We start from the raw sequence: 22,805 nt of genomic DNA, 5'->3' as shown, positions 1-22,805 counted from the left end.
CCAGGAAATTGATATTAATATAATACATACAGCTTATTCAGAGAGGAGGGAAGACATTAGAATGTAAAGAATATATAAAAAGTATCAGGGGGTGCTTATATACTGGAACCTCTTATAACGCTATGCTTTATGAGAAAAAGTTTTTTAATGACAATAATAATATTGAGTACCTACCATATCCTAGGTGTTTTATGTACATGAGATATTTTATTATTGTTTTTATTTGTATTCCTACTATTTTTTTTAAGATTTTTATTTATTTGAGAGAGAGAGCATGGGGGTTGGGGGGGAGGGGCAGAGGGAGAAGCAGACTCCCCACTGAGCAGGAGCCCAATGCACCAACTGAGCCACTCAGGCTGCCCTGTATTTCTGCTATTACAAACTGATTATTGTTGAGCAATTCTGTGGCAGGCAGTCTTCTAAGCAATTGATAACGTTAAGTCATTAAACCCTCACAACAACACTGTAAGGCAAGTATGTTATTACTCACTTTACAGATGAGAAAATTGAAGAACAGAGATGATTAGTAACTTGTCCAAGGTCACTGAGTAAGTAGGAAAGCTGGCATTTGAACTGGGCCTAACACCAGAACCAGCACTCCTGATTATCATGGAGGCACATAAACTTCATAGTTCTTTTCAAGGTAGATGTTACCATTTCCACTTTTTAAATAAGGAACCTGAAGTTCAGAGAGGCTGAGCAACTTGCTCAAGACCCTACACAACTAAGAAGTGCTGGAGCCCCAGTTTGATTTCAGGTCTGACTAGCTGTAAAACTCCCACTGTTTCTAGTTGACCATTACTATGGACTGCATGTCTGTGTCCTCCTAAAATACACGTGTGGAAACCTCATCCCCAACATAATGGTGTTTTGAGGTGGGGCTTTTGGGAAGGAATCAGGTCATGAGGGTAAAACCCTCATCAATAGGATTCATACCCTTAGAAAAGAGGCCCCCGAGAGATTCCTTCTGCCAACTGAGGTTAGTGAGAAGATGGGGGCCTATGAGGAAATGTGTTCTCACCAAATTGGCTACTGCCTTGATCTTGGGACTTTCCAGCCTGTAGAACTGGGAGAAATACATTTCTGGGGGTGCTTGGCTGGCTTAGCTGGAAGAGCACGTGACTCCTGATCTTGGGGTTGCGAGTTCCAGCACCACATGGAGTGTAGAGATTACTTGAAAATAAAATCTTTAAAAAAGAAAGAAAGAAATTGGGGCACCTGGGTGGTTCAGTCGGTTAAGCGTCTGCCTTCGGCTCAGGTCACGATCCCAGGGTCCTGGGATTGAGCCCCGCATCAGGCTCCCTGCTCAGCGGGAAGCCTGCTTCTCCTTCTCCCACTCTCCCTGCTTGTGTTCTCTGTCTCGCTGTGTCTCTCTCTCTCTCTGTCAAATAAAATCTTAAAAAAAAAAAAAGAAAGAAAAAGAAATTTCTGTTGTTTATAAGCACCCATCTATGGTATTTTGTTACAGCAGCCTGAACAGACAAAACCACCATGCTGCCTCCCTGGCCTGTAACACAGATCTCTCCTGGGCCTCCGTGATCTTGTGGTTTATATTAGGAAACCATGGTCTTCCTCCATGGTTCCTGGCACATAACTCCTAAAACCTTTGTAATTTCCTACGTAGTAAGAGTTATAGGGGTATCTTTCCTTCTCAGCTTCTGAAATAGATCCAGAATGAAATGGGTATCTTTTATTATTCATAACTAGCCCCTTTCAACCACATCTGAGTTTATGTTAATGCAGTGACTTTTGGAAAGTCCCTAAGGATACTGGGGGTTGGTTGCCAGGGGAACCAACTGTGTGATTAGAGGGTTGGAAATTTCAGTCCTACCCCCACCCTCTGACCTCTGGGGAGGGGAGAGGGACTGGAGGTTGAATCAATGGCCAATGATTTAATCAATCATGCATACTTAATGAAGCCTCCATAAAAACCCAAAAAGGATGGATTGGGAGAGCTTTCAGGTTGGTGGACATGTGGAGGTGCTCCAGAGAGATCTGGAAGCTCTGTGCCCCTTGCCCCATACTTGCCCTATGCATCTCTTCCATCTGACTGTTCTTAAGTTATATCCTTTTATAATAAACCGGTAGTCCAGTACATAAACTGTTTAACTCAGTTATGTGAGCTGCTCTAGCAAATTAATCAAGCCCCCCCCCCCGGGGGGGTGTATATAAATCTCTGATTTATAGCTGGTTGGTCAGATGTACAGGTGACAGCTTGAACTTATGATTGGTGTCTGAAGTTGGGGGGTCCACAGTGCTCAGTCTTGGGGGGCTGAGCCCTTAATCTGTGGGATCTGACACTATCTTCAGGTAGTGTCAAAACTGAGTTAGATTGTAGGACACCCAGCTGGTGTCACAGAATTGTTTGGGGTAGGAAAAAACTACCACACATCGGTAATGAGAAATGAGAATAGTACTGTGAATAGACAGAAAACAGAAGAATATTTTTTTTCTTCCTAAACAGGCTCTAAAGAGGTCTAGTTCTGAAATGCCTAAGGCAGTGGTTGTCAACCTTTAGAGTGCTTTAGAACCAGCTGGAAGACTGAAAACCCAAATTGATGGACTCCATCCCCAGAGTTTCTAATTCAGTAAGTCTAGGATAGCATGTGAAGAATTGAGTTTTTAACAAGTGCACAGGCAATGCTGATGGCACTGCTTCCTGAAACATACTTTGAAAAGTACTAGATCTGGCCTTCTGTCTCACATATAAGGTGGTTTCAGCCTAAGGTAATGACAATTAAAATAAGGATAAATAGGCTTCACAGGAATATATGTGATATTTCATACAATATGTCAAAATATTACACATGTAAAATAATGATTATATGGCTCTTACTAAAAAAATGTACCAAATAATGTTTCAAGGACAGAATTTACATGCTGGTAATAGCTAGTTCCATTTCACTTTTTAAATAGATTTATGCAATATTTTCCTGGGTTCCTTTCTGCTTTCAAGCTTTTCTCTTGAGTTTTCTCAAATGCCATTTTCTTGATGACATTCTTCTAAAAGACTGGCTCCATTGAGCCCGGGAAGTCTAGTCCAAGTTCCTTGTTGTTAGCTTAAATCTCATATCCTCTGCCACTGCCTTCCTCCTGTGTTTCCGTTCTTGAGTCACTTCCCAAAGAGGCAAAACTTGTCTCTTAACTGTTCTTCCTCTGCTCAATTGCAGCCCATTTGCCAGGCATTCTGGTTTCCCTCTACTAGCTTAGGGCCTTAGGGCCATGCCCTCAGAGTTAAGAGTCAGGAGTCGAGTCCCCTGCCACATCTGCACTGATCTCCAGCAACCATCTCTGATACCAACAAAGAAATGCCCAGTTTTCCATGGTTAGTCCCCCTGTTCAGGGTGGATTCCTTCAAAACAATGAAAAAAGAAAAACCTAATGGTGCTAATCTACACGTAGTTTCTTAAACTGAAAATATTAGGTGTTTTTTATTTTTTTATTTTTTTTTCTCCTGGGTTCTATGTTCAAACAGTGGCAACTTGTATTGAATAAACAGAATATCTTTATGGTGTTTCTCTCATTTGCCTTCTCTCCATTCTCTCTACCATCCTCTGTTTTGTTCAAGAACAGTAAAAATTATTTCGTGTTCATGATGTCTCAGAGTTAGAAGACAGCATACATGTTATTTTAGGCCAACCACCTCGTTTGTGCTTGAATTCTCACTTCAAAGGTTTCATCAAGTGCAACACAGTCATTAAGGGGGAGTTCACTATTTCTTGAATCACAGCCCATTCAGTCTTCAGAGGATATCATTACAAATTCTTCATGTCAAACACGTGTATATATAATATTACTTAAAAAGTCATTGTGATATTTAAGGTTGAACCAGTTAAGTATCTTGGAGAATACAAAGGGCAAGTGCATTAAATAGAGCGACTTTTTCGCATTTGTGAAAATGATAGATTTCTACCAACTATAATATCTTGCACCTATTTATGGGTCCTGTTTTGAATTTTGAGAATAGGAGTGCTAGTCCGACTGATGAAAATCCTCATGAATATGAATGATTTTAATAACTTGAATAAAGACAGAACTGATGCCCTAAAACAGACAACTACCTTGGATTATGACATATGAGGAGGACTCTGAAGTATTTATTAGTTGTTTTTATCTATTACTGAGCATAGATTATATATGACATACGGTAGCATGTATACACATATAATTCAGGAAAATGAGCTAAAAAATAATACAAGATAGAAGACTTGTAAGTATAGAAATTAGTCTTGAAATTCACAATACCTAATAGAATTTATCAGCTTTCTATTTCTAGTTCTGTCGCTATCTTATACAAAACCCTGAAGTCTGTTGGAGAACACAAACAGCTTCAGCAGATTCTCCAGATGCCTGTAAAGTCAAAGGTCTGTAGCTCCTGGGGTGTTATTTAGACTTTGACCACTGATTACCTTATGATGGACTGCAGAAAAATATTTAACAACAAATCTTTTAATGTTTTTTCTCACCCCTTCCCCCTTTGGTTGAATCCTGGAAACCTTTGTCCTTTCACTTAGTACTTATCCCAACATCATTAGGCCCTGTTAAAAGTTTTTGTTTTTATGACTAATGAAAATCAGAGCCTGGTAGGTATTAAACCATCTTACTTAGAGCCCATTAGGTATTAAAATGTCTTATTCTCTGGCCTTTTGGCTTCAACCCTAAGATCTGCCTAATCAAACCTTGATGTTCTGCATGGCAGAACATAAGCTACCATGCTGATCCCAAATTAGACCTCCCAGGTTTTTAGTTCTACTTATAAATAGAAACATCAGAGGAAGCATTTAACTTGTAGACAGATCAAGTCAACTAATAACTAATAATATTATTTGGTTACTTCAAGGATATCACAGAACCATTTAGAGGTAGAAAAACATCCATGCGTGGGTGGCCTAGGAGAGCTATTTAATCTAGATATAGGATATCCCTTTATATTCTTTCTTATTTTTTTTCTTTTACTTCTACTTGCCACATGAAAAGAGGGAAAAATTACCCATCATTTATGTGTCCTGATAGTCATTATCACAGAACCTCATTAAAAGTAATTAAAATTTGCCACAGAAATTTCTTTTGAGAGCTGCACATCTCTGTCTCATTGAATCTCTGCTAGTCCTCTTGGAGGCACTCTTGTGGCATGCGAAGTGATCCAAAGGGTACACCAGCAAATTGTTAATCTCAGCACCCTTAATATGCTAGCTTCTTTTAGGAATAAAATTTAAACACACTTTGGATTGCCCTTGTCACAAAGTACTGTTCTTATTACAATACCCAAAATAACAACAGAAGTAGGGTGGGGAAGAGATAGACAACATGTATATCTTTAACCACCTATTCGTATGTTACCACTCGTGTAGTATATGTCTTAGTGTATATCATACAGTGTAATGTATGGTACAGTGTAGCATATATCGAAGTGTAAAGCAGAGTGTATAGCCAGGGTCAGCTTCAAGGGCATGCCACTTATAGAGTCTCACAGGGCCCTGCCTGCACTTAGGAGGGCCCCACACTTGGTTTAATGCTCAGTTGTCACCATCTTGAAATTTTTGATTTCTTTACAAGGGACTCCACATTTTCATTTTGCACCAGGCCTTGCAAATTATGTAGTCTGCCACGGATAATGCAGTGTATATTCTTCTAAATACCTCCCTACCCACAACTCTTTTTAGCATGTATTCCTTCAATCTAAAAAAAAAAATCCTGTAAAATATTTCTATTTCAAATGTAAGTAAGTAATGTAAATATCATAGGACCATCCTATATATTCTAGTTTTGCTTTTCATTTAATATATTAGGGATATATTGAAGAATACTCTCTTGTATGGATAAACTATAATTTATTTAACTCCCTACTGATGGACACATATGTCTTCTATTCTTTGTTGTGATGGTGAACATCTTTGAATGTACATCTTTGGTCACTTGCCTATTTCCCTAGGATCAATTTCTAAAAGTAGAATTATTGAGTCAAAGGGTATGGACATTTAAAATGTGATACATATTACCTGATTGTTCCTCAAAAGATTATACTAGGTTATATCAATCTAAATCCCACCAAGAGATTATAAGCACCATGGTTGCCCCCCATTGTTGCCCCCCATGTTAGCGTAATAATTCACCTTCACCTCTGCCGATCTGATATTGCTGGTATTTATAATGGCATTAACCTGAGTTATTAGATCACTAGGATATCATTGATTCTGCTACTATGGAATGGAAGTTTATTGAATCAAACATCAATGCACCTATCAAAGTGACTACTCTTTAGGGAGAGATTTGGTAGAGATCTCCCTAGCCACCTATTTGAGGCACTCTAAGCTCCCACCTTTCTTTCAAAATAAGGGTATTGTGTTCCACGTGTAACATTCAAGGATGTTATAAGTGCTCAAACCCTCAGGACACTGACCCTGCTATTTTTCTGCTCTTAACCTCCCTACCTTTTAAAACCTTTTTTTATTTTGAAACAATTTCAGACTTTTGCTGAAGTTGTGAGAGACTAATTCACAGAATTTTCATATACCCTTCACCCAGATTCCCCAAATGTTAACATTTTACTACATTTGCTTTGACATCCTCGTTCTTTCTCTGAACTCTCTCAAAATAAGTTAAAGGCATGATGCCTCTGTACCCCAAATGTTTAAGGTTCATTCTCTTATAATCACAGTGTATTTATCCAAATCAGGAAAACTGATTCAAAATTGTTATTTATACACATTATTTAAATTTCATTAATTTTCCCAATAATTTTCTTTATAGAAAAAGAAGAAAAAAATATTCTGGTTCAGGATTCAAACCAAGATCACACGTTACATTTAGTTGTCATGAGCCCCCAACCACACATATTTTTTTGTTGGCATATTTTCCTAGATAAATACTAGGCTGATGTAAAAAAAAAACTTTTTGGCAACCTGAATTTAAAAAACCTGGTTGGTTAGCTTTTTTTCTATTTACATGTTTTAAAGTAAAGTTGCTTAAAAAGGAAAAATAAGATCCAAAAGTTAAAGAGGTGAGACACTGACTATAAGCAATAGAAATTTGCAGCAGTAAATCATTAACTGTAAAAAATGAAAATTTCAAAATGCTTTTATTAATGCCCTAGGCTTTTGAGAAAAGCCTTCTCAGGGCCTTTCTAAAAAGACTGCCACATTTGCTAATAGTACCAGGTACTGAGAAGTCCTATTTGATTATATACACATAAAATGACCTCTTAGTTCCTAGAGAGTCTAAGGAGCAAAAAAAAAAAAAAAAAAAAGAAGTAGATGTAATGAGAAATGACTAACCTCTAGAGACAAAGTCAGTTGTGTTCTCAGTAGGAAGACACTAAGCAGCTTTCTTTTGATTTTTTTTATTAAAATCTAAATAATGTGAGTTATGTTGATTGAGAAAATCAAAGCCTTAACTATGGTTATCACACATGAACAGACTTCCTGAGTCCCTGAGGATTTTGGATAGTTCCCATCAGTTGACCTGAGAGCTTCTACAACTTAAAGGTGAGTTCATAAAGAAAGTGCAGATGGGTATTTTACGTATTAAACATTCAAAAAGTGATCACTGCCTGTTAAATGGTATTTTAACCACCTTGAATGAAAACTTATTAGGCTATTACATTTTCCATTTTACAAATGGGGAAGCAGAGGCATAGAAAGATACAGCAATTTGTCCAAGGTCACACAGCTAGTGGGTGGCTGTGAAACTGAGGATCTCAAGGGAAGGCGTATAGGGACCAGGATGTTAAGTTTAAAGCCACAAACTCTCAAAACTGACCCATTTGTTTCACCTGGAGGCTCACGGTGAGGAAAAACGGCTGGGTGCACAATCAAAATTCAGCCGGATAGGAACAGTAAAGAAGGAAAGAGAAGGTCCAGACTAACGTGGGAGAGGGAAATACTCAGGAAACCTCGAAAAGCAAACTGCCCTATATTTCACAACCACAGTTATAAATACTATCTGAACCAGTCTTCCTTCTTCAAGTTCAAGAAACCTAAATTCACATAAAAATGAGCAACAGAAAGATACCAAGGTCTGATGGCATTTGAAGTTATAAGAAAAAAGAATAAGGAGTGTAATAACATCCATATAGACAAGAAAAGCGTACCTGAAAGACATATTCGAGAAGGCAGGTCCAAAGCACTGTATTAGTTCAAAATGAGGTTAAAATGCATGAAGAAAATTATATAAGAAATGAAAGACCAAAATAAATTAGAATTCAAAAAGGAAGTGAAAAACCTCAAGAAAGAATCCAAAATTAAAGTAGCAGAGTTAAAGTGGCCTCCTCAAGAGCCTGGCTCCAGGGCTCCTGCACTTTGGACCCAGCACAGGCCTCCTGGGGCACCTGCCTCTAGGTTTATTAATAAAGGTGCTAAATCTCTTTACTTTTAAAAGTGGTCTTAAAATATTTTTAAATAATAAATGTGGAGTGATTTTAGTAAAGATGTTTATTTTAAATAAAATATGAACATTTTGTTTTATTTCATGGCTGCATCAGTAGAGAATTATAATTTTAATCTTAGGCCCTGTCGGTTCCGTCCAAAGACTGTGGCGCCTTCCTATGCTAAATGCAATTCTGTGAAAAGTGAGTAAATTTTTTGGAAGCCAGAACCGTAAAAGTGGAAACAATGTCAATTAATAAATGGCAGCAAATGCCACAATATATTATGGAGACATTATGTAGAAACTCACTTGAAATTTATTTGAGCAATCTTTTGTAACATTATATTGCATTATTATGAATTGGAATTTTGCCATCATAAAGGTGTGAGGAATATGTTTAGGAAAAGAATGCTGTTAGCAGAAGAACTGAATGGTAAACTTAGAACAATTGTTCTCAGGGTGGGAGACCATGTGCAATTTTAAGAATATGAATATCTCTTTCCTAATAGTTTTTTTTTAAATTTTTTATTTATTTATTTGAGAGAGGGTGAGAACCAGAGAGATCACAGAGGGAGAAGGAGAAGCAGATTCGCCCCTAAGCAGGGAGCCCAATGTGGGGCTTGATCCTGGGACTCCGAGATCATGACCTGAGCCAAAAACAGATGCTTTTCGGCTTACAAGAAAAGTAAGCTTGATAAAATCTATTCAGTTGGTGGATGAGTTCTACTGTGAGAAGGCACTATAATGGAATAGAGTAAAATCTGACATAATGATATAGACCCTGACGTGTGTGTGTTTGTGTGTGTGTGTGTGTGTGTGTGTGTGTGTGTAAAGTGAACACCAGAAGTGGATAGGTGCAGACTCACTATATTCAAATCACCATGGTAGGTTTTCCAAACTAAGAGTACACAGGTCAAGCACATCCTGCCCTAACTGAAAACCACAAATATGAAATATTAAGGGGAATTGGAGAGATATGTGGACTATGTGCAGAGGTTATGTATTCTAGTGTAGATAATCCGGGGAAATTTTCCAACCCCTAAATTTTGTTACACAAAACATCAAGTTAAATGCATGTTGAAAAGTCTTAAAGGAAAACCAAAGGCTTTGTCAGCAAGTTATTTTTAAGTTCCCCATAACTGGTTCCATTACTCTGAACCAGCTGAAGGAGAAAGAAAATGTTTTTACTGGATTTTGATGAACATAGAGGTCCTAGACTCTGATTTGGACTTCTCCAGAATAATTTCAGATCCAATCTTTGGATTCCTGAGTGGGCCTTTCTCACCAATAAAGGAATGAAGGTGAACTAGATCTCTTTGCCCCCTATTCATAATAAGTTAATTTACTAGTACAGCTGAGCCACACATGAGCACAGATGACATTAATCAATTTATCTGGGTTTCATGTCCAGGTTGAATTTGGACTCTGGACTCCAGGTGAGTTGTACCTGCTTTGTTTCCTAGCACCTTAACCTCAGAGCCTAACACAGCCAATTCTTTCTCACCCAGTGGCTGAATCCTTTCAATACTTGTCCAGTTCTCTGCTCTAAAAAAAAAAGAATTGTCACTGCTCATGGCACATTCACTGGAGCTTGGAGGTTAAGAAATGAGACAATTTAACTCAATTTGACTCAGCCCATTTTATTTTTTGTTAGCGGCTTTAACAAAAAGTTTGTTGGGGTGTGATCAAAATATCTGATTAAAATGAAATTTGAATCTTGAAGAGTCCAGTTTATTCTTGATACCATGACCCTGGGAATACAGAAAGTTAACTTGTTCTTATTGACTATGTAGACATTCAGCTTTGTTTTTACATAATACAATAATTTTATAGTAAGAATATTAGGGGGTACCTGGGTGGCTTGGTCAGTTAAGCATATGCCTTTGGCTCAGGTCATGATCCCAGGGTCCTGGGATCGATCCCTGCCATGTGTCTGGGCTCCCTGTTCAGTGGGGAGTCTGCTTGTCTCCCTCGCCCTCTGCCCTTCCCTCCTGCTAATGCTTGCTCTCTCATGCACCCTCTTTCTCAAATAAAAAAAAACTTTTTTAAAAAAGGAATATTAGTAAGTTCTAAGGAATTTTGGGGAAAGCACTATCTCTAAGGCAGAAACAAAAAAAACCCTACTTAGGTAGTTTTTAAAAAATGTAGCTGTGTTTTTTTTTTTTTTTAAGTTGTGTTTTGTGGTTATTGTAAGGAAATAAATAATGCACGTGGTAAAAAGACATAAAGAAAATCAAACAGTAGGGAGTTACCAGGTAAAAAATAAATCTTCCTCCCAGGTCTGCTCCCTAGTTTCCCTCTGAAAAAGACAACAGTTTCTGAAGCTAAGGTTGATGAGCAGGTGGTGCATTAATCCTTTTGCAACTCAATCTTAGTCTTTCAAAGACTTTAAAAAACCATGTTGGGCTATAAACCTTAGCACTGTTGGAAAGAGCCACACAGCACTGGTTTCCTGAGAGTCATCACTGGTGTCGCTTACATGTGAAGTGGATACGATCCACAGTTTACAAATCATTGCAGTAAAAATTAGAATGCCCTGTTGTGGATCGTTGATAGTTACCATTCAGATTACAATTTAACCATGCTAAAGAAACCAAGCTATGGAAATAAATGGTAATAAGTGAAACATGCATCAGAGATTTGAAACAATTTCATTTTAACTTACGGTTTATGGAATATTCCCCATCCCTGTTTTATAGAATTTGTTTAAAGTAATTGTTATCTTTGATAGAATAGGAGTTTTCAAAGAGATAGGTATATTAAAGATAAGTCCATTCTCTATTTTTATAAGCCTAATTGTAAATGTTTATCTTTTCATTAACTGCTTTTTGATATATATTTTCTTCACATAAGAAATTCCTTATCTTGGGGTGCCTGGGTAGCTCAGTCGTTAAGCGTCTGCCTTCGGCTCAGGTCATGATCCCAGGGTCCTGGGATCGAGCCCCACATCGGGCTCCCTGCTAGGTGGGAAGCCTGCTTCTCCCTCTCCCACTCCCCCTGCTTGTGTTCCCTCTCTTACTGTGTCTCTCTCTGTCAAATTAATAAATAAAATCTTAAAAAAAAAAAAAGAAATTCCTTATCTTTTCATGGTCAATACCTGCTTGTCTTTGATATCTGAAAACAACATTTCTAAATCATGGTGAATATAGTCTCCCTTTACAGTCATTGCATTAAGCTACAATCCTAGAGAGAACATAGAATAGATATTTTCTGTAAAAAAGTTATATATGTTCTAGATTATTTTTTTGGTTGTATTTTGATAGCCCAGAACCCAATATTTTGTTAGTATGATGAGTTATTTTCTTCCAATGCATTTCTCTTAACACTTATCTATACTGAATTTGCTTGTCCTATTTCTGCATTTTTACAGCTATTATTGATCTTAACTATGTTTTACCATCCACACTATAAACTTTCCTTTCTTTATCCAGCAAACATTAATTAAATATCTACCATGGCTCAAAGTTGGATAAGATATAGTGCCGTTTCTTTTTTTTTTTTTAAGTATTTTAAATTTCTCCCCTCCCCCCTTTTTTAAGATTTTATTTATCTGAGAGAAAGCAAGAGAGAGAGAGTGAGCACAAGCAGGGGAAGGGGCAGAGGAAGTGGGAGAAGCAGACTTCCTCCTAAGCAGGGAGCCCGATAAGGGCTTGATCCCAGGATGCTGGGATCAGGACCTGAGCTGAAGGCAGAGGCTTAACCGATAGAGCCACCCAGGCACCCTGACAAAGGGCCATTTCTAACAGCCTCACGATGTTTGGCTTGAGAGGCCAACCCTCTCATGGAAAAGCAAAACGCACTTGAATGAATCAATTTTATAAAATGTTAATACAGAAGATACATTCACAATCTGGACACCACCCACCATGGATATCACAGTGAAACGTATTAATAATGTTGTCAGAATAAGCTTTATTCTTGCTTAAGAGAAATAGTCACTTGTTATCCTCAGATAATTGGACACAAGCTTAGGAATGTTCTTCTGGTACATTCAAAAGAGCAATGTTTGGTCATTCATGATTTTAATTTGTGTTCTACAAACTCTGAAAGAATTGTTCGGTCCTAGTTTGAAAAGTTTTACTTTTTGGTAGTTACTACATCAGTAAGAGTAACTGGGGATACTTCACTTGTTTAGTACTAACTTGCTAGAGTTGATTATGGAGAACATTGCCAAACGAAGATGGTGTCATTTGCGTTTCCACTCAGAAATAAATTGTAGAGAAAGTCCAAAGGTTGCTCTGTAACATCATGGTCTGCTTCTGTAGCATGTATACTCTTACCTCCTGTTAAGTCATATTTTGTATCGAAAAGCAAAAATCATGTGTTTCAACTGCTACCTAATCACTACAATCTTTTAAAATTGGCATAATGGGGTGATGGGCTTTAAGGAGGGCACTTGATGTAATGAGCACTGGGTGTTTTATGCAACTGATGAATCATTAAATTCTACCCTGAAATTAATAAGACATGATATGTTAACTAACTTGAATTTAAAGAAAACAAAACAAAACAAAAATATTACCACTACCACCACCACCAGGGGCAAAAGAAAGGAGCATCTTACATCTTTTAACTGAAGCCTCTTGAACTTCTCCACAAACCTATTCCCATTTAGTTGTTCCTTTTATCAGTAAGTGGTAACTCTGTCCATCCAGTTGTTCATGCTAGAAACCAGTTGTCATGCTTGAAAATCCCATCTCTTCACACCCAGTCAGTGACCTTTCTACTTTCAAAATACTTGTTGCATCTGTCTACCTCTCTCCATCTCCATGGTCATTGCCCTAGTCCAAGCCACCAAGTATCTCTCTGGATGATTGTGAAAACCTTCTCACTGGCTGTTCCCTATCCACACTTGCCTCTTCTCCAGTCCAATCCTCAACAGCTATGAGAGTGACAGTTTAAAGAGAGATCACATTATGTTATTTGTCTTGGTCTGTTCTGGCTGCTATAATAAAATACCCCAGACTGGTTAGCTTATAAACAACAGAAATTTATTGCTCACAGTTCTGGAGGCCTCCAAGTCCAAGATCAAGGCCTTCTGGTGAAGGGCTTCTTCCTAGTTTATAGCCGGTATCTTCTCACTGTGCCTTCACATGGTTGAAGGGTTAGGGATCTCTCTGGAGTCTCTTTTCTACAGGTACTAATCCTATTCAGGAGGGTTCACGACCTAATCATCTCCCAAAGTCCCCACCTCCTAATACCATCATCTTTGAGGGTTGGGATTCTATATATAGATTGGGTGGAGGGGTGACCATAGCAATCATTTCTCTGCTTAAAATCTTCAAGTGGCTTCTCATTGCCCTTAAGATAAAAATTTAAAATCCTTAACATGACCTTCCAGGTCCTACATAATTATTAGTCATTTTGACCTCTTTCTCACCATGCCCCAGCCATATAGACCTCCTCCTCCTTCCATACCCCTCAAACTCTTTCCCATCTCAGGACCTTCTTACGTGTTGTTTCTTCTGCTGCCTTGTCCTTTCACCACTTCTTGGTGGGGAAACCCTTCCTCAGGTCTCAGCCTGAATGTCACTTTTCCTTTAATCCTGATTCCACAGACTGGATTGGATTCCCTGTTATACTTCTTTCAAAGTGCTCTGTTCTTGTTCTTTATAACAGTCACCAAAAATAATTATGTGGTTATATGTGTAATTATTCATTCAAGGTCCATCTTTCCCACTATTATAAACTCCATGAAGGCAGAGACCTCACCTGGTTTTTTTTTCACATTTTATTCCAAGTCCCTACAACATTTTCTAGCACAATAACTGCTCAACAAATATTTATTGAAAACAAATGAGGGTTGATACCCAAACACAGTAGAGTTTAGTTTAGGAGTGTTTTAGTATTAAAAATGAATCTATAATCAACTCAATCAGTAAGAAACTAATCAATTAGTTATCTTTTCTGAGCTTTGATAGCCATATATTATGGCCTAGTCAGCTGTGTACACATCAAATACCCCTGTCTTATTGAGTCGAATACAAATGTCTTTTTACCTTTCTGTCCTTTTATTTTTATTTTTATTATTTATTTATATACATTTTTTTAGTGAGGGTACACAAGCAGTGGGGGGAGGGGCAGAGAGAGAATCATAGGCAGGCTCCATGCCCAGCTGGGCTCGATCTCATGATTCCAAGATTATGACCTGAGCTGAAATCATGAGTCCATTGCTCAACCTACTGAACCACCCAGGCGCCCCTCTTTCTGTCTCTTTTAAAGTAGTCACAGAGTCTATCTTGTCTGGACTTTCATTGGAAAGGTTTTTTGAATCTCTGAGAAACTTCACCATGCACCCACTTCTCTCTTGCTGTGGGTCTGGCCAGCATGTTTTCCTCCACTGATGCTAACCTCTCTGGGCAGCACTACCTGACAATCATGGAGGGAGGCGCCTTGTTTTGCTCTTAGACTCCACCAAGACTGTTCCAATTATTGCTTGTGTCTTGGTTCTCAGATGTAAATCCACATACTGCTTGCCAATGATGTTGCTGCTGCTGCTGCTTGTGATTTCCATTCACCAGTCTTTCTTTACTTGTTCTCAGGGTCATGACATCTCACTATCTGGAAAACTATTTTCATTGGAAATTATTTTTCCTCTCTTCCAGATAATTTGAAACATTAACTAAAATGGTCCTAACATCCTTTGGGCACCACTGTGATACTTCTTCCGTTTTTATCTCTAAGCCAGTTCCCTATTGCATAGGGCAGACTGTAAGGAGGCCCCATGATCTCTACCTGCTGGTATTCATGTCCTGTGTAATCCCCTTCCCTTGAGTGTGGGTGGGATCAGTGACTTGCTTCTAACCAGCAGAACACAGTAAAGGTGATGGGATGTACTTGGTCACATGGGTATGATTACTTACTAGGGTTGTAACATCTATCTTACTGGAAGACTTTTATTGCAAGCTGCTGTGCTGTGAGCTTCCCTAAGGAGAGAATCATCGAATAAGGAACTGATGGCAGCTTCTAGCCAACAGCTAGCAAGAAATTGAAGATCTCAGTCTGGCATCCTGAAAGGAACTAGATGCTGCCAACAACCACTTAAGTGTAGAAGCAGATCCCTCCCCAGTCAAGTCTCAGGTGAAAATCCAGCTGTAGCCAACATCTTGATTGCATCTTGCATAGGACCCAGTTAAGCTGTACTCCAATACTAAACTCACAAAACAAAGATAATAAATGTGTGTTAAGACACTAAATTTATAGTAATATTGTTATGCAGCAATAGATCATAGATGTACTAGAATACATCTATCCTTGACTGAAATGCTTTTCTGAAACACTATTTTCCCATCCATTTTTTAATACCTTTCAGCATGGAATTTGGTCATAATGAATTTTGAGAAAACATATTGTAGCTTCCTTTTCCTACATGTAATTATTTACCTACAAAAAAAATGTCTAATCAAGTATGACTTTTGCCTTAAGAATGCTTAGAATTATTCCTTCTGTGCCCAGGGATCACATATATGCACATATTCAGATGTAATACCTTTTATAATTGATTGCATCAGTTCCTGTCTCAAGGAAGTAGGACTGCAGCTACTCCTTCCTTGATAAAACCTCTATCATGAATAGGACAACTCCTACTCTAGCACAGTGTAATCTAACACAATGCCATTTATTGAGTGTACAGTCTAAAGATATTTCTCTGGAAAACTGGTGTCCGAATGTCTGGTTCCATACCATGTATATTATATTAGCAGTATGTCTGAATTAGAATGTATCTGCTCCTAAAAGTGGCTAGATGTATAAGGGTAAACTGTAGGTTGTTAGCACCATCCAATAGAAATATAATGCAAGCCACATATTTAATTTTAAGTTTTCTAGGAACTGCATTTAAAAAGGAAAAAGAAAAAGGTAAGATTGATTTTAATAATATATTTTATTCAACCCAAGATATCCAAAATAGTATAATTTTAATGTGTAATCAATGTAATAAAATTAATGAGATATTTTGTTTGTTTTTTTAAGTGAGTCTTTGAAATTCCACGTTTTTTACATTTGTAGCACATCCATCTCTATTTAGACTAGCCATGTTTTACATGCTCAATAAACATATGTATCTTTGGGGCACCTGGGTGGCTCAGTCAGTTAAGCATCCAACTCTTGGTTTCATCTCAGGTCATGATCTCAAGGTCCTGGGATTGAGCCCCGTGAAGGGTTCCGCTCAGCACGGAATCTGCTTGAGATTCTTTCCTCCTCCCTTTCCCTCTCCTTCTGGCCCTCCCCTTGCTCTTTCTCATGCTCTCTCTAAAATAAATAAATGAGTAAAATCTTAAGAAAATGTAATACACTAATGAATCGTTGAACACTACATCAAAAACTAATGATGTACTATGTGTTGGCTAAAATAATTAAAAAAACATGGAGTGTGTATTGAACAAGTACAACTTTAGAGCTCTACATAAGCATGTTAAACCACAGACATAATAACCCACACAAAATTCTGCGTAGGGCAGCTGGATTCTTTTGAATTAAAAATGCATATCCTAGGGGCACCTGGGTGGCACAGTTGGTTGAGCGTCCAACTCTTGGTTGCAGCTCAGGGTGTGATCTCAGGGTCATGGGATTGAGCCCTGCATGGGGCTCTGCGCTCAGCACGGAGTCTGCTTGAGTTTCTCTCCCCCTCTGCTCCTCCCCGCTGTGCTCGCTCTCTAAAATAAATAAATCTTTTTAAAAAATGCATATCCTATGTACACATGTAAATATAACAAGATCTGAGTGGGTAGGCAGGCATGGATCAAAGAAGGGAGTCATAGTAAGTACAATGATTTAATAGTTATACAATGGACCTTGGCATGTGCAGATTTCATACCTGCTCAAGAGTGACTCTTGTGAATTTCCTGTAGTTCTTATAAATTTGCTGTGGTGTGAATCTGAATTGGCCTGACTACAGGAGCAATCCCTTTGCCGGGGTGTAAGCCTGTCCAACCTCCCTTGTCTGTATTTCTCTACTTATCTCAAAAGCACTAATGTTCACTAAAAGCCTGAAGGAGTCAGTTAATTTTTATCATTTATGTTTGTGGCACTTTAGGGGAGGTTTACATATATAGTGGAATATACAGACTTGGGGTCATGCCCATGCTAAGACTGAATCCTTTGCCAAAGTCACATCTTGATGGAGCTATGAAGATCTTGTAAGACTAGATTAGGTTCTCCTGTCTGATCCCATTTAAGCAAAGTCCCCATGAAATGTCGTACTTCATTTATTGAAAGTTTTCTTTATAGCATATTGCAATTTTTCTTTCTTTTCTAGATATTATGCTATCTTAATGATATTCGTTAATATTGCTTAATGAGCCAAAGAGAAAATTCTTACTCTTAATAAATTATTCCTTTGAAAAACTTTCCATTTCAAAGTTCCGTGAAGGAGGAACAAAGGACCTTTACCTGAAGATATTTAAGTACTATTCCATCAGAGACAACTGATTTTTTGTCATAGAGGGCTAGAGTGTTTCTCAAGAATTATCCAGACTTATGGCTCCACCTCTTTCTCCTTGATGTAAATGAACCATATTATGAATATTTCTTAAATTTTAGTAGTAAGTATGTGTGTGTTTATTATATTTTAAGTAGCCTTTAAATAGTTTATAATTTTAAGAAATTTTGAGGAAAGATCATTCAACTTGTTCTTTGATCTCTCTCCATTAATACAGGGTTTCTCCACCCTTGGCACTACTGACCTTTGGGCCAGATAAGTCTTTGTTTTTGATGGCTGTCTTATACATTGTAGGATCCTTGGCCTCTGCCTACTAGATGCTAATTTCTTATGTTCAACCATTTCTGTTCCTACAGTCATTGTTTATTTGGGGCCCTCATCACCTCACCTAGATTCCATTTCAGTCCCTGAACTAGTCCATATATTCAATATCCTACCTTGCTAATATACCCTCCACATTGCCATAAATGAAATAATACCGGGCACCTGGGTGGATCAATTGGTTAAATGTCCAACTCCTGATTTTGGCTCAGGTCATGGTCTCGAGGGTCGTGGGGTCAAGCCCCAAGTCAGGCTCTGTGCTCAGCAGGGAGTCTGCTTGAGATTCTCCCTCTCCCTCTGCCCCTCCGCTGGCTCACTCTGTGATTTCTCAAATAAATAAATCTTTAAAATAATTAATAATAATAATAATAATAGTACCTACAATTTAACCTCTGCTATGTGCCATGCAAGTATGCCTTTGCTCATTCATTAACTCTCGTCTGACATGATGAAACTGAGAACAGAGAAGTTAAGTGACTTGCCCCCGATGACACTGCTAGTGAGTAAAAGACAAGATTAAAATTTAGGTCTGCTTAACATCAAAGCCTGCCTAAATATAATGTCTTCCTAAAACATGAGTGAAATTTGTTTCTTCCTTTTCAGAAACTTTCCGTGGCTTCCAGTTCAGGCAACATGACCTGTCTGTTCCTTTAGGCATCCCGCTCCTATAAGTATTTCCATGCACACTGTATTCTTATCTCACTAGACAGTGACCATTTTGCCAAATTTGCCACACATATTGGTGTATTTATGCCTTTGCTCAAGCTGTTTCCTCAACCTGAAATGCATTTTCCATCTCTTTTTCTTCTCTAAAATTCTAATCACTGTTCACAATGTAGCTCAAATATGTGTTGTTGTTTTCTTCCCTGTGAAACCTTTCCCGATATGCCCAGGATGAATTGTTTCTTCTTCACTCCAATAGCACAACATCTGTCACGTATAGCTTCTATATCGTCCTGTTCTATTGAGGACTTTCCTACATACCTGTCTGTAAATTCCTGGAAGGTGGGGATCACTCCTTATTTACATGCTGCCCCATCCAAAAAGATTGAGGCGACTAACTGGAGGCTTTCTCTTTGTAGCTCTGTATTTCCTAGAACACATCATATAGGAGTTTTTAGAAAACACTCACACGGCTCGATAAAAATTGGTTGAATACATGGACAAGTGAATGAGTGGATACATGACAAAATATTTATGAGTTCTTTCCCTGACTATGTGCATTATAGAAAGTTTAGAAAATACAGGGAAAAAATAAGTAATTCATAGTCACATCACAAAGATTCTGAAAAATATCCTGGTTAGCTGATACTGAGAAATGGCTTAGGAAATCCTCTCTGGGTGCCACCTGGTATAGAGTAGACCCAGTGGGCAGAAGGCTGCAGTTCCAGAGATCCCTGTCCTCTCAGAGAAGTAAGCTTACATCAGTGCGGCTGGACACACCAAGAGACTGTACAGGTATTTTTATATATAGATCTAAAACTCAAAAGCTGCAAAAGGGTATGGAGTGAAAAGTAAATCTCCCTCCACTCTTGTCTTTCAGCCCCCTAATCCCCTTTCCCAGAGGCAACGATTGTTATCACTTGATTTTACAGATTTTAAAACATGATTATTTCAGATAATACTCACTTTTTATATATTATTCTTATATCTTGGACAAAAGATGCTATTAACAAATATAATATCTAAATAATAACCCTGATTTAGCTAGAAATACTAGTATATTAATTTTGCGAGCTAGCAATTATTTTTAAACGCAGGTGAATGAAGTCTTGAGGTTGCAGTAAACATGCTGTATTTGTCCATTGTGGTGGTTTTGCTTTTAGGGGCAGAGTAGTGCTTCTGGAGAAAAATCACATAACCATGTAGTCTAACATCTTCAAACTGTCTCCAAGTCATTTCTTTGTTTTCTAAATTGTCTCTCTCTCATGTGTGGGTATTTTAAAACTTTTACATTCTTCAAATCTCTGACTCTGTCACTTTCTTCCCTCAGTTTTAGCAGGTGACTTTGCCTCTTCACAGGGAAAAAGAAATCATCCTCAAGGTTTTCAGATGCATTCATGCAAGTTTTGGAAGGAATGTATCATGGTCTATTTCGTTTGGAAGGACATGTTCTGAGGTGTGGATCTATATTGATTCATGGGAAGAGCTAAGTCAGATCATGGAAAAAACAAGACTGAAAGACTGTAACAAGGAGATATGGGGAAAGAAATGCATAAATGGACATGCTCAGATTGTGCCCAGACTATGAGAATAACTATGTCCCACATGGATGCTTGTCAAGGAATCCTACAGAGGAGATTCTCAATATTCTAAAACTGGCCTTTTCCCAGGCATCTAAGTGTTTGTTCAATAGGCTCATTTAAAAAGTCTTTGTAGTGGCAAAGAAGGAGATTATTCCTAGGTTCAATATTACCTCCCCCACCTCCCACACTGGAACTGACTTGGCTAGTACAACTCCTTAAGTGCCTAACATACCTGCTGTAGCAACCAACAGCTGGGTCCCGATCTTGCCCTCAGCCCTGGAATACCAAACAACCATCTAGTGGCAGTTTGTTTAACTATGTAGGCTTCTTTCCATCATGGAGAGGGCAGCAATTCTCCTCACTGTAAATACATATTTACTATAAATATAGGTTGAATTTCCCCACATGCCAAAATTTTACCTGCGTCATTACCTATAGTCCTATTACCTACCTAATTCATTGTCATGGTATTTTATTAACCCTTGCTTCTGACCAGAGAATTTGTTTATTGGTGAATGAAATAATGCTGTAGAGGTTCACTGATCTGACCATGTCACCCAAAAGTGGGTGGGCTTTTAGAAAGGTAGGCAGTCCTTTGGGAGACCCAATTAAGGTACCAGCTGTGAGGCTGTAAAGCTGTCAGTCAGGATGCACTAAGTATATATCTCTCATGGCCACAATGCATAGGGTCAGAAAACAATGGATGCGAAGTAAGAGTGATACCTCCCACTAATAAACCTAATGACCCATTCTCAAAATTTTTCTATTCCTACAACTTTCAACTTTGATGGTCTAACAGTTTTACTATCCAAGGGAGGAAGGAGTCCATCAGGAAATGAAAGTGCTTACAGTGAAGTGGAGGTTGAGACTGACACCTGGTCTTTTTGGATTCCTTGTGCTTCGTGAACAGAGTGAGGGGGCATTACATGTATTGGCTGGAGTGTTTGAGATTTTAAAGGGGAAATGGGGTTTCTACCACACAATGAAGGCAAGGGGGAGCAGATCTGGAACCTAGAGTATCCTTTGCCTCCTTCTACTACCATGCCCAGGGGCAAAACCAATGGAAAAAAACTCAGGAATCTATAGGTTGTTGCAATTTGTGGTTTGTAATTTAAATTTGGGGAGAAAGATGAATAGATGCTGAATAGCCAAAGGGATGGAAAGCGGCAAACACTACTACCAGCTGTCTCATTCTACACCTTTTCAATCCATTATAGCATGCCTTTCTGGGCTTTAGAAGCTGGAAAGCCAAGGAGTATGTTTTCAAGACTCCCATGAAGTGTAGCAAGAGTTACTCCGCTTTCTGCCAGGCAGAGGTGCCCCTGCCAGGCTTGGCAGGCAGAAGTGAGCATCACAAGGCAGAGGCCACATAGTTCTGGCAAGCACAGATTGTAGAGGCTTTTGTTTTTTTGACTGCAGCTGTTGTAGAGATTCCGGTGACCAGATCCTGGTTCATGGGCTCAGGCATCAGGTGGTGACAGCAAGAACATATCTGTTGGAAAGTTCCCACGGTGTGGGTTGGGCTTTTTCCTGGCTGTGTTGTCAGTGACTGTTCAACAACCAGCGTGGTGTCTTGGCCTTCCCAGATATCCTGTGAACTAACGAATACCCTGGAATAAATTTCTTTCTACTTAAACTAGTGAGCATGTACTATGCTGTCTAAAATTAGTAATCTTGTCAATAGCCAGGGGAATAGGATTCCCCAGTTTTGGAGAGGGGTGGATATTTGAGAATCAGACACAATAACCACCTCACCACTTTCAGTCCTCAACCACTGAAATTTGGCAGCTACCTCCTCTGCTGCTACTCCTGTTAAGATCACCAAGACTTCCCTGATGTAATCTCTTGGCAACATTTGACCCTGTTGCCCACCTACCACTTTTTTGGAAAAAATCTCCCTTCCTTTAGCTTCTGTACACATGATCTTCTGGTTTCTTTCTTCTCCTTTTTCCCCCTCAGTATTCTTTGAGGGACCTTCTTTCTCTTTTGCTTATCAGTTAAAGGTAAGTATTTCTTGGTGTTGTATACTGTATCTGTTGATCTTTTTACTCTACATATTATTTAGGGGTGATTTTAGATTGTTTCTCCTTCATGGCTTTTAGTTAATCTTTGTACAATGCTGACTTCCAAATTTATGTCTTCAGGACGGTTATGTCTCCTAAGCACCAACTGCATTCTGAATATCTCTCCTTCATTGTCTCATAAGCACTTTAAACACAGGATATACAAAACAGAACTTATTAGCTTCTCCTTCTCACCTCCTCAAAAATCCCTCGAACTAGCAAACCAGCAAAATAATACTCCTTATTATATTCCCTATCCTGGTGAATGGCATCACTGCCAACAGGATTGCTTAAGCCAGAAACTGGGTGTCAGCCTTCACTCATCACTCTTCTTTGCTTAGTCAAACAATCCTCAAGTCCCATTATTTCTAC

The 22,805-nt window shown here is 38.6% G+C and overlaps 1 long non-coding RNA gene across 2 annotated transcripts in view; it reads left to right on the top strand.

The window, feature by feature from the left end:
* The window catches only part of LOC141373690 (uncharacterized), a 42,132-nt gene that overhangs the window by 4,306 nt on the left and 15,021 nt on the right, over window positions 1-22,805 (top strand). Inside the window, exons 2-3 of one of the 2 annotated variants that reach the window (XR_012379940.1) lie at window positions 7,417-7,484; window positions 15,257-15,371. This is a non-coding gene — a long non-coding RNA (uncharacterized lncRNA). Of the gene's footprint in view, window positions 1-7,416; window positions 7,485-15,256; window positions 15,372-22,805 lie in introns of those variants that run through there. The other variant, XR_012379939.1, reaches the window with a different exon arrangement.

This window comes from Callorhinus ursinus, unplaced genomic scaffold, assembly GCF_003265705.2.
Source record: "Callorhinus ursinus isolate GAN/ISIS: 27379988/994484 unplaced genomic scaffold, GSC_fseal_2.0 scaffold1, whole genome shotgun sequence".
Taxonomy (NCBI): Eukaryota; Metazoa; Chordata; class Mammalia; order Carnivora; family Otariidae; genus Callorhinus; species Callorhinus ursinus.
This window is presented reverse-complemented; position numbering and strand designations above follow the sequence as displayed.